We start from the raw sequence: 12,146 nt of genomic DNA on the forward strand, positions 1-12,146 counted from the left end.
CTCCCCCTCCATCACGTCTACCCTCCTTTCTCCATCACGTCTACCCCTTTCTCCTCCCTCCTTTCTTTCTCCTCCTCTCCTCTATCTACCCATCTCTTTCTCTCCCTTTCTCCTCTTTATCTTCTCTTCTTCTTCCTCCTTCTCTCCCAAATCCCAATCCTTCAGTCCTACTGCCGTAAAATTCAACCAATCACATCATAAGACTGCGTGGTTTTTAGCCAATCATGAACGACGCCTTAGGAACCTCGCATATAAGCTTGGGGAGTATTAATCACAGCCTATCATATCCTTCGATGACTATTAGACTGATTATCATTGGCTGGAAATAGATGTACTGGAGTTCAAACACGAAAGTTCTCAGCCAATGATTATATCTCTGGAAGTAATCGAGGAGGATTGGCTGAGGTTATTCCTGGCTTACCTTTGAGGAGTACCAGGTGATTGAGTCAGCATCAGGCTGTAAGACGTATAGGCCCCAGTCCTAATAGGCCTAGTCCTAGACAGGCCCTTGCTAGCCCCAGTCCTAATAGCCCCTAGTCCATTAAGAATACGACCCATTATGACTACAAAATGTACCAAATTACACTTTATTTCGTGTTCTTGTATGTTAATTAATCGACACACCTGATATACTTACGTTACCTGTAGGGTTAGGTTAGGTTAGGTTAGGTTAGGTTAGGTTTGGTTAGGTTAGGTCAGGTTAGGTTAGGTTGATTAATCTTGAATTAAATTAAACTGAGCAGCGAATCTTCATGTGCTTCCAATTACCTTATACCGAATTACCTTATACCTAATTACCTTGTACCGAATTATCTCATATAAGGGTTGAGAGAGTTTTCCCCTTCACTATTCACTGTTTATTTATGGTTCAAGTTTGGTGGTAGTTATGAGCCGTCAATCACCACTGACTTTATCTCTCGTTCAGCGCATAATTAACCCGGTCAGTAATCAGGACAATGGGGTAGTTCTGTTGACCACAACCACGTCCAGAGAATGTGGCGTGAAATGAATAACCTAACCTAACCCAGTACCAGGTAATGAATGAGAGATATTTAAGTCAATTATATCCAGGTGTGACCCCATAATACCTGGCTGCTTTACACGATACGGCTCACTCATCTTGGTTCAGATCTTACAAACTCTTCTTGGGGATTTTTCGTCTTTCTTACAGGCAATATGTTAGGTCAATGGTCATTCCCACATCGACCAACGCTTTGAGAGAGTCAGTGTGGGCCCGGACAATGTACCTCAGATGCAAGGGACGAAAAAACAAGGTTGATTTAGGTGGAGTCGTTTCATGGCTTCAGAAAGAGGTCGTTTCATGGCTTCAGAATTTAAAGAGGGTCCGTTTCATGGCTTCAGAGTTTAAAGAGGGTCTGTTTCATGGCTTCAGAGTTTAAAGAGGAGTCGTTTCATGGCTTCAGAGTTTAAAGGGGGTCTGTTTCATGGCTTCAGAGTTTAAAGGGTTCGTTTGGCTTCAGAGTTTAAAGAGGGTCTGTTTCATGGCTTCAGAGTTTAAAGAGGCTGTTCATGGCTTCAGAGCTTTAAGGGTCTGTTTCATGGCTTCAGAGTTTAAAGAGGGTCTGTTTCATGGCTTCAGAGTTTAAAGAGGGTTCGTTTCATGTTTCAGAGTTTAAAGAGGGTTCGTTTCAAGGCCTTAGAGTTAAAGAGGGTCTGCCTATGCTCTAAGCCAGAGGTTCTATCACGGCTTCAGAGTTTAAAGAGGGTTCGTTTCATGGCTTCAGAGTTTAAAGAGGTCTGTTCATGGCTTCAGAGTTTAAAGAGGGTTCGTTTCCATGGCTTCAGAGTTTAAAGAGGGTTCGTTTTATGGCTTCAGAGTTTAAAGAGGGTCTGTTTCATGGCTTCAGAGCTTAAAGAGGGTCTGTTCAAGGCTCAAGGTTTAAAGGGGTCTGCTCTCAGGCTCAGAGCTTAAAGAGGGTTCTGCTTGGCTGCTTCAGAGCTTAAAGGGGGTCTGTTTCAAGGCTTCAGAGTTTAAAGAGGGTCTGTTTCAAGGCTCAGAGTTTAAAGAGGGTTCTGTTTCATGGCTTCAGAGTTTAAAGAGGGTCTGTTTCATGGCTTCAGAGTTTAAAGGGGGTCTGTTTCATGGCTTCAGAGTTTAAAGAGGGTCTGTTTCATGGCTTCAGAGTTTAAAGAGGGTCTGCTCTCATGGCTTCAGAGTTTAAAGGGGGTCTGTTTCAAGGCTTCAGAGTTTAAAGGGGGTTCGTTTCCAAGGCTTCCAGAGTTTAAAGGTGGAGTCGTTTCAAGGCTCAGAGTTTAAAGGGGTCGTTTCATGGCTTCAGAGTTTAAAGAGGGTCTGTTTAAGGCTTCAGAGTTTAAAGAGGGTTCGTTTCATGGCTTCAAAGTTTAAAGAGGGTTCGTTTCAAGGGCTCAGGGTTTAAAGGGGTTCTGCTCATGGCTTCAGAGTTAAAGAGGGTCTGTTTCTATGGCTCAGAGTTTAAAGAGGGTTCTGTTTCCATGGCTTCAGAGTTTAAAGAGGTCTGTTTCATGGCTTCAGAGTTTAAAGGGGTCTGCTCTGCTGCTCAGAGTTTAAAGAGGTCTTCGTTTCATGGCTTCAGAGTTTAAAGAGGGTTCGTTTCATGGCTTCAGAGTTTAAAGGTTCGTTTCATGGCTTCAGAGTTTAAAGGTGGAGCTGTTTCATGGCTTCAGAGTTTAAAGGGCGTTCGTTTCAGCTTCAGAGTTTAAAGAGGGTCTGTTTCAAGGCTTCGAGTTTAAGAGGGTTCGTTTCATGGCTTCAGATTTTAAAGAGGGTCTGTTTCATGGCTTCAGAGTTTAAAGAGGGTCTGTTTCATGGCTCTGTATTTTAAAGGGGTCTGTTTCATGGCTTTGAGTTGGGCACACTGTTTTTAGGTGTTTGTTGTGTGTGTGTGTGTGTGTGTGTGTGTGTGTGAAAAGACCTTTTATGGAATGTATGGTGGTGTAAAAAGTCAGTGTCAGGTTACCTTGGATTCCACGAATTTAACATGTGCAAATAAATAGAAGTACTGTAATATACAGTATATCAAGCACACGAATCCTAACCACACACACACTCTATTGGCCTTCTCCACACACACACACACACACACACACACACACACACACACACACCCACACACCCCAGATGGCAGCCACCACACACTCCACACACCCCTAGATGGCAGCCACCTCACACACCCACACACCCCAGATGGCAGCCACCCTCACACACCCCACACACCCCAGATGGCAGCCACCCCTCACACACTCCACACACCCCAGATGGCAGCCACCCTCACACACACACACACACACCCCAGATGGCAGCCACCCCTCACACACTCCACCACCCCAGATGGCAGCCACCCCACACACTCCACACACCCCAGATGGCAGCCACCCCACACACTCCACACACCCCAGATGGCAGCCACCCCCCACACACTCCACACACCCCAGATGGCAGCCACCCTCACACACTCCACACACCCCAGATGGCAGCCACCCCACACACTCCACACACCCAGATGGCAGCCACCCCCACACACCCACACACCCAGATGGCAGCCACCCCCACACCCACAACCCAGACAGCCACACACCCACACACCCCAGATGGCAGCCACCCCCACACACTCCACACCCCAGATGGCAGCCACCCCCACACACCACACACCCCAGATGGCAGCCACCCCACACACTCCACACACCCCAGATGGCAGCCACCCCCACACACCCACACACCAGATGGCAGCCACCCCACACACACACACCCCAGATGGCAGCCACCCCACACACTCCACACACCCCAGATGGCAGCCACCCCCACACACTCCACACACCCAGATGGCAGCCACCCCACACACTCCACACACCCCAGATGGCAGCCACCCCACACACCCACACACCCCAGATGGCAGCCACCCCACACACTCCACACACCCCAGATGGCAGCCACCCTCACACACCCACACACCCCAGATGAGCCACCTCACACACCCACACAACCTGATGCAGCCACCACACACCCACACACCCCAGATGGCAGCCACCCCCACACACCCACACACCCCCAGATGGCCACCCCCACACACACACACACCCCAGATGGCAGCCACCACACACTCCACACACCCCAGATGGCAGCCACCCCACACCCACACACCCCAGATGGCAGCCACCCCACACACCCACACACCCCAGATGGCAGCCACCACACACCCACACACCAGATGCAGCCACCACACACACCCACACACCCCAGATGGCAGCCACCCCCACACACCCACACCCCAGATGGCAGCCACCCCCACACACCCACACACCCCAGATGGAGCCACCCCACACACCCACACACCCCAGATGGCAGCCACCCCCACACACCCACACACCCCAGATGGCAGCCACCACACCCACACACCCAGATGGCAGCCACCCCACACACTCCACACACCCCAGATGGCAGCCACCCTCACACACTCCACAACCCCAGATGGCAGCCACCCCACACACCCCACACACCCCAGATGGCAGCCACCCCCACACACTCCACACACCCCAGATGGCAGCCACCCTCACACACTCCACACACCCCAGATGGCAGCCACCCCCACACACTCCACACCCCAGATGGCAGCCACCCCACACACCCACACACCCCAGATGCAGCCACCCCACACACTCCACACACCCCAGACACCCCACACACTCCCACACACCCCAGATGGCAGCCACCCTCACACACCCACACACCCCAGATGGCAGCCACCCTCACACACCCACACACCCCAGATGGCAGCCACCCCACACACTCCACACACCCCAGATGGCAGCCACCCCCACACACCCACACACCCAGATGGCAGCCACCACACACCCACACCCCCAGATGGCAGCCACCCCCTCACACACTCCACACACCCCAGATGGCAGCCACCCCACACACTCCACACACCCCAGATGCAGCCACCCCACACACTCCACACACCCCAGACAGCCACCACACACTCCACACACCCCAGATGGCACACCCCACACACTCCACACACCCCAGATGGCAGCCACCCCACACACCCACACACCCCAGATGGCGCCACCCTCACACACCCACACACCCCAGATGGCAGCCACCCCCACACCCCACACACACCCCAGATGGCAGCCACCCCCACACACACCCACACACCTAGATGGCTCTTGAATTTCCTGACCGGCCATAACCTGCCCACCTTGGAGATGGATGGTGAGGTTCAGGTGACTGTGAGTGAGTGAGTGAACAAGCACCACACATCACCACAAACGGCACACACACACACACACACACACGCACACGCGCGGGTGAGGTGCAACAGAAAATGAAAAAGTGTATATTAAGATGTTCCTCCTATGTTGTGAATAGAGAAGGTTAGGTTACGTTACGTTAGGTTTGGTTAGGTTAGTCAGGTCACGTTAGGTTAGGTTAGGTTAGGTCAGGTTACGTAGGGTTAGGTTGTAGCCACTGAACATCAAAACTGTGTCAAGCTCACGGCAGCGCTCACCGGTATAAGTATCTGAAAATGCTAAGTTGTAGAGTCCAAGGAACTATGTTAAACTCGACGTTCCATTACAATAGAATGGCAGGTCACCACAAAGCACTATACCGATAAGAACAAGGACCTTAATAAACTAGAATTCACAGACGCCGTCATTTGAGGTACTGTTGTCCAGTGGGAGGCACAGCGGTACAATTAGTGTGGAACATCCTATGACATCAACCGTGCCATGGTGTGCAAGAAGAGAGGTGTCGTTTGCATGAGCCACGACGAAATAAATGACCTCACAGCAAATATGTTGAAGGAGATATGCTGCGATGTCACTGTGGAACCGACCATCCTGCCACTGCCTGAGAACTTTTCCTTCACAAGACTACCAACAAAAAACCAAAGGCAGTGTGGTCGTCAGAGTTCGTGGATTCTGGACGAGGGACAGCAAGCATTCTTTGATATCAAAATATTTAACCCCATGGCCACATATCACTATAACCTGACTCTTGAGGTTGCAGCAACAGGAGAACAGAGAGTGAAAAGAACAAAGAACAGAGCGTAAACAGGAGGAAATTCACGAAGATTCTGCAGCGGGTAATCCATCGGGTAAACTCTCAGTAGTGGAATGCATCGCCATTTTCTTCCACGACCGAATTCCATCTTACTGTGGATGTCGAAACCTTGAGAACCAATGTCGACAGCTTGAAACCAGTGCTGACATCATAGAATTCAATGCCGACAGCTTAGAACCCAATACCGACATCTTAGAACCCAACTGACAGCTTAGAACCAGTGCCGACACCTTAGAATCAACGCCGACAGCTTAGAACCCATTACCACAGCTTAGAACCAGTGCCAACAAGCTAGAAGCAGTGCTGATAGCTTAAAACCAGTGCCGACAGTTTAGAACCAATACCGACAGCATAGAACCAGTGTCGACAGCTTAACCCAATACCGACAGGTTAGAACCCATTACCGACAGCTTAGGAACCAGTGCCAACAGCTTAGAACAGTGCTGATAGTTTAAAACCAGTGCCGACAGCTTAGAAGCAGTGCTGATAGTTTAAAACCAGTGCCGACAGCTTAGAACCAATACCGACAGCTTAGAACCAGTACCGACAAGGTAGAAACCATTTTGTCATTGCTCACGATTTTTCCTCTGTGGGTCGATAGAGGAGGTGAGTGGCTGTCTGTCTGCCTTGTCCCGGCGTTAAGAAAACATAAAGTTGCATTTAACTTCTCGTAAATGTTTCGTCTATTGTCTGACTAAAGTAAGTTTGTTCATTGTTTTATTTCCGGTTTGTTTGGGTGTTTGTAATTAAGGGAAACATATAGGTACAGGTAGGTACAGACACAAGTACAGGTACAGTTACAGAGTGATAACGGTACACAACGCAATTTACGATCAATGTATACCATTATGTACGCAACCCCCCACACCCCCCCACCTCCTACCCGTATATCAAGAAGAGCTCAACACACTGACCTCTCACTAACCATCACCACGACTCATCTGCAAATTTGTGAACCTTCTGCACCATCCTCAACACCGGCTCCTGCTTCCACCTGAGATCCTCGTCTGAGAATTGCTGTTCGACACCACAACCGCATCCAGCCCATACGAGCACGAACTGATCACTATAAGAACAGCCCAGTCCCAACCATTGTAAAATTATCAATAACCTGTAATCAACCAGTGTATTCAATTCCCAGTCAATCTTACCTTTGCACATCACTATGTTGAAATGCCCTGTAGTATGACCTTCTCCCATCTAGTTATTATAGATCATATTTGTATCACTTATGTTTGTATATAAATCAAGAGACCCATTCACCAATTATGTAACTGCATATTTTCAGCGTTCCGCCTGCCATACCTTTAAAATAAACCGATAATTATTATTATTATAATTATTATGATCATAATTAAGATCAATTATTATTATTATTATTATTACATATTATATTATTATTATTATTAGTATTATTAGTATTATTAGTATTATTATTATTATTATTATTATTATTACTATTATTATTATTATTATTACACACACAGTAAAGGTATGTATTCATTTTAGTTACATCAAAACTGTATAGCATGCCACTTATCCTCTCTCCCTTGTCCTCTGAAGTATAATATCAGTCACAGTGGTGTAGGCCATTTTTTCATATTGTCCTTGCGTTCAGCCCAGCCCAGTATCCAGTTCAGTCCAGCAGGCCTCGTTCAGTCCAGTCCTCCGTCCAGCTTTAGTAGTCTTCCGTTCAGTCCGTAGGCCTCGTTCAGTCCAGTAGTCCTCCGTTCAGTCCAGTAGTCCTTCGTTCAGTCCAGTAGTCCTCGTTCAAGTTTAGTAGTCTTCCGTTCAGTCCAGTAGTCTTCCGTTCATCCAGTAGTCCTTCTGTTCAGTCCAGTAGTCCTCTCAGTTCAGTTTAGTAGTCTTCCGTTCAGTCCAGTAGTCTTCCGTTCAGTCCAGCAGTCTCCGTTCAGTCCAGTAGTCTTCTGTTCAGTCCAGTAGTCCTCGTTCACCAGCAGGCCTTCGTTCAGTCCAGTAGTCCTCCGTTCAGTTTAGTAGTCTTCCGTTCAGTCCAGTAGGCCTTCGTCTCTGTCCAGTAGTCTCCTCGTTCAGTCCAGTAGTCCTCCTGTTCAGTCCACAGTAGTCCTCGTTCAGTTTAGTCTTCCGTTCAGTCCAGTAGTCTTCCGTTCAGTCCAGTAGTCCTTCGTTCAGTCCAGTAGTCTTCTGTTCAGTCCAGTCCTCCGTTCAGTTTAGTAGTCTTCCGTTCAGTTCCAGTAGTCTTCCGTTCAGTCCAGTAGTCCTCCGTTCAGTCCAGTAGTCTTCTGTTCAGTCCAGTAGTCCTCCGTTCAGTCCAGCAGCAGGCCTTCCGTCAGTCCATAGTCCTCCGTTCAGTTTAGTAGTCTTCTGTTCAGTCCAGTAGTCCTCTCGTTCAGTCCAGTAGTCCTCGTCTGCTTAGTAGTCTTCTGTTCAGTCCAGTAGTCTCCGTTCAGTCCAGTAGTCCTCCGTTCAGTTTAGTAGTCCTCCGTCTGGTTTAGTAGTCTCTGTTCAGTTTAGTAGTCTTGGTTCAGTCCAGTAGTCCTCCGTTCAGTTTCAGCAGTCTGTTCAGTCAGTAGTCTCCGTTCAGTCCAGTAGTCCTCCTCCGTTCAGTTTAGTAGTCCTCCGTTCAGTCTAGTCTTGTTCAGTCCAGTAGTCCTCCGTTCAGTCCAGTAGTCCTTCGTTCAGTCCAGTAGTCCTCCGTTCAGTCCAGTAGTCTTCGTTTCAGTCCAGTGTCCTCCGTTCAGTTTAGTAGTCTTCTGTTCAGTCCAGTAGTCTTCCGTTCAGTTCAGTAGTCTTCCGTCCAGTCCAGTAGCCCTGCCCAGTCCAGCAGTCCTCCGTTGGCTTAAGGTCTTCCGTTCAGTCCAGTAGTCTTCTGTTCAGTCCAGTAGTCTTCTGTTCAGTCCAGTAGTCCTCCGTTCAGCTAGTAGTCTTCTGTTCAGTCCAGTAGTCTCCGTCAGTCCAGCAGTCCTCCGTTCAGTCCAGTAGTCTCTCCGTTCAGTCCCAGTAGTCCTCCGTTCAGTTTAGTAGTCTCCGTTCAGTCCAGTAGTCCTCCGTTCAGTCCAGCAGTCTCGTTCAGTCTAGTAGTCTTCCTCGTTCAGTCCAGTAGTCCTCCGTTCAGTTCAGTAGTCTCTGTTCAGTCCAGTAGTCCTCCAGTCCCAGTAGTCCTCCGTTCAGTCCAGTAGTCTCCGTTCAGTCCAGCAGTCCTCCGTCTGTAGTCCAGCAGTCCTCCGTTCAGTCCAGTAGTCTTCCGTTCAGTCCAAGAGTCTTCCGTTCAGTCCAGTAGTCTTCCGTTCAGTCCAGTAGTCTCCGTTCAGTCCAGTAGCCTCCGTTCAGTCCAGTAGCCTCCGTTCAGTCAGTAGTCTTCCGTTCAGTCCAGTAGTCCTCCGTTCAGTCCAGTAGCCTCGTTCAGTCCAGTAGTCCTCCGTTCAGTTTAGTAGTCTCCGTTCAGTCCAGCAGTCCTCGTTCAGTCCAGTAGTCTCCGTTCAGTTCAGTAGTCTCCGTTCAGTCCAGTAGTCTTCCGTTCAGTCCAGTAGTCCCCGTTCAGTCCAGCAGTCTCTGTTCAGTCCAGCAGTCTCCCGTCTGAGTCCAGTAGGCCCTCTCTGTTCAGTCCAGTAGTCTTCTGTTCAGTCCAGTAGTCCTCCGTTCAGTCCAGTAGTCCTCCGTTCAGTCCAGTAGTCTTCTGTCTCAGTCCAGTAGTCCTCCGTTCAGTCCAGTAGTCTTCGTTCAGTCCAGCAGTCCCGTTCAGTCCAGTAGTCTTCGTTCAGTCTAGTCTTCTGTTCAGTCCAGTAGTCCCTCCGTTCAGTCCAGCAGTCTTCGTTCAGTCCAGTAGTCTTCTGTTCAGTCCAGTAGTCCTCCGTTCAGTCCAGTAGTCCTCCGTTCAGTCCAGTAGTCTTCTGTTCAGTCCAGTAGTCCTCCGTTCAGTCCAGTGCCTCCGTTCAGTCCAGTAGTCTTCCGTTCAGTCCAGTAGTCTTCGTTCAGTCCAGTAGTCTTCTGTTCAGTCCAGTAGTCCTCCGTTCAGTCCAGTAGTCCTCCGTTCAGTCCAGTAGTCTTCTGTTCAGTCCAGTAGTCCTCCGTTCAGTCCAGTAGTCCTCCGTTCAGTCCAGTAGTCTTCAGTCCAGTAGTCCTCCGTTCAGTCCAGTAGAGTCTTCTGTTCAGTCCAGTAGCCTCCGTTCAGTCCAGTAGTCTCTGTTCAGTCCAGTAGTCTTCTGTTCAGTCCAGTAGTCCTCCGTTCAGTCCAGTAGTCTTTCTTTCCAGTAGTTCTTGTTCAGTCCAGTAGTCCTCCGTTCAGTCCAGTAGTCTTGTTCAGTCCAGTAGTCCTCCGTTCAGTCCAGTAGTCTTCTGTTCAGTCCAGTAGTCCTCCGTTCAGTCCAGTAGTCTTCGTTCAGTCCAGTAGTCTTCCGTTCAGTCCAGTAGTCCTCCGTACAGTCCAGTAGTCCTCCGTTCAGTTCCAGTAAGAACTACCGTACAGTAGTTAGCTTCTTTAATTAACAGGTAAATATCCCTTCAAGAGTGGGTTTGTTGACTCCTATCAACCATGTCCTTCTTGTCAGCCATTATATCAGTCAGTGTCAGCCATACATCAGTCAAAGTCAGCCATAATCGTCAGTGTCAGTCATACATCAGTCAGTTCAGCCATATTCAGTCAGTGTCAGCCATATATCAGTCAGAGTCAGCTATATATCAGTCAGTGTCAGCTATATATCAGTCAGTGTCAGTCTATACATCAGTCAGTGTCAGCCATATATCAGTCAGTGTCAGCCATATATCAGCCAGTGTCAGCCATACATCAGTCGTGTCAGCCATATCAGTCAGTAGTCATACATCAGTCAGTGTCAGCCATATATCAGCTCAAGTCAGCCATATATCAGTCAGTGTCAGCCATATCGCAGTGTGTAGCCATATATCAGTTGGTCAGCCATATATCAGTAAGTACCATATATCAGTCAGTGTCAGCCATATATCAGTCAGTGTCAGCCATACATCAGTCAGTGTCAGTCATACATCAGTCAGTGTCAGCCATATATCAGTCAGTGTCAGCCATATATCAGTCAGTGTCAGCCATTATATCAGTCAGTGAAACAACCAGAGATCAAAATGTTTTCAGTGTCTGGGTCAACCGGTCAACCTACTGTACTGTTACCGGGAGATTTATGTCAAGAACAAGTACAATACCGGTCACAGGTCACTAACACTCACACAAGGTCACTAACACTCACACAAGGTCACTAACACTCACACAAGGTCACTAACACTCACACAAGGTCACTAACACTCACACAAGGTCACTAACACTCACACAAGGTCACTAACACTCACACAAGGTCACTTACGCTCACATAAGGTCACTAACACTCACACAAAGGAACTTAGACAAACACTATTAAAATTTGAACCACATTTCATCAAAAATTACAGAGAATATTTAGTCTGGAATCACATATGACTCTCAGTAAGTCTTGTGTCAGATATGGAAGTCAGTTATATAAAGGTTTCACTATATGGTAACTGTTCTTGTTAACTGCTCTGTCTGTCTATCTGTCTGTCTGTCTATTTACAATACATTCCTTTCCTCACCATTTAGCATAAACTGGGGTGGGTCAGTGGGTAGTGGGTGAACAGTAACTTGTGGTGGGTTACGATAGGTTTAGGTAGTGGACGATGAGGTGTTATGCCTTGAGTGGGTTGGTGAGGCAAGGAATGTGTCTTCGTATCTCAGGTAAATAAACTTACAGCTTATTTATATCTATAATAAACCTTCACAGACACACCACACCTCTCTATCTGTGTGTGTGTGTGTGTGTGTGTGTGTGTGTGTGTGTGTGTGTACCTCACCATCAAGTCGTCCACTCACTCTGTTCCTCCTCCAGCCTTGTCTGTTTGTGTATCACTCGGGGGTAAACACTGGACAGGAAGGCTAGTCTGGTTCTAAAGCTGACATTATGCACATTATACCCGCCACTGATCGCGTGATAATGAACAGTGATCGGTGTATGATGAATACCGTGTGTTAACTTAAGGTACATCAATGTGGGGGATATTTTCAGTCACTTGCGTTGGGGGAGAGATGAGTGTAACAGGCACAGTCCCCTTCACTAGT

The 12,146-nt window shown here is 48.3% G+C and overlaps 1 protein-coding gene across 2 annotated transcripts in view; it reads right to left on the reverse strand.

The window, feature by feature from the left end:
- LOC121855827 (heparan sulfate glucosamine 3-O-sulfotransferase 6-like) overlaps positions 1–12,146 on the reverse strand; it is a 66,635-nt gene that overhangs the window by 20,250 nt on the left and 34,239 nt on the right. The window lies entirely within an intron of this gene.

This window comes from Homarus americanus, unplaced genomic scaffold (genome assembly GCF_018991925.1).
Source record: "Homarus americanus isolate GMGI-L3 unplaced genomic scaffold, GMGI_Hamer_2.0 scaffold14072, whole genome shotgun sequence".
NCBI lineage: Eukaryota > Metazoa > Arthropoda > Malacostraca > Decapoda > Nephropidae > Homarus > Homarus americanus.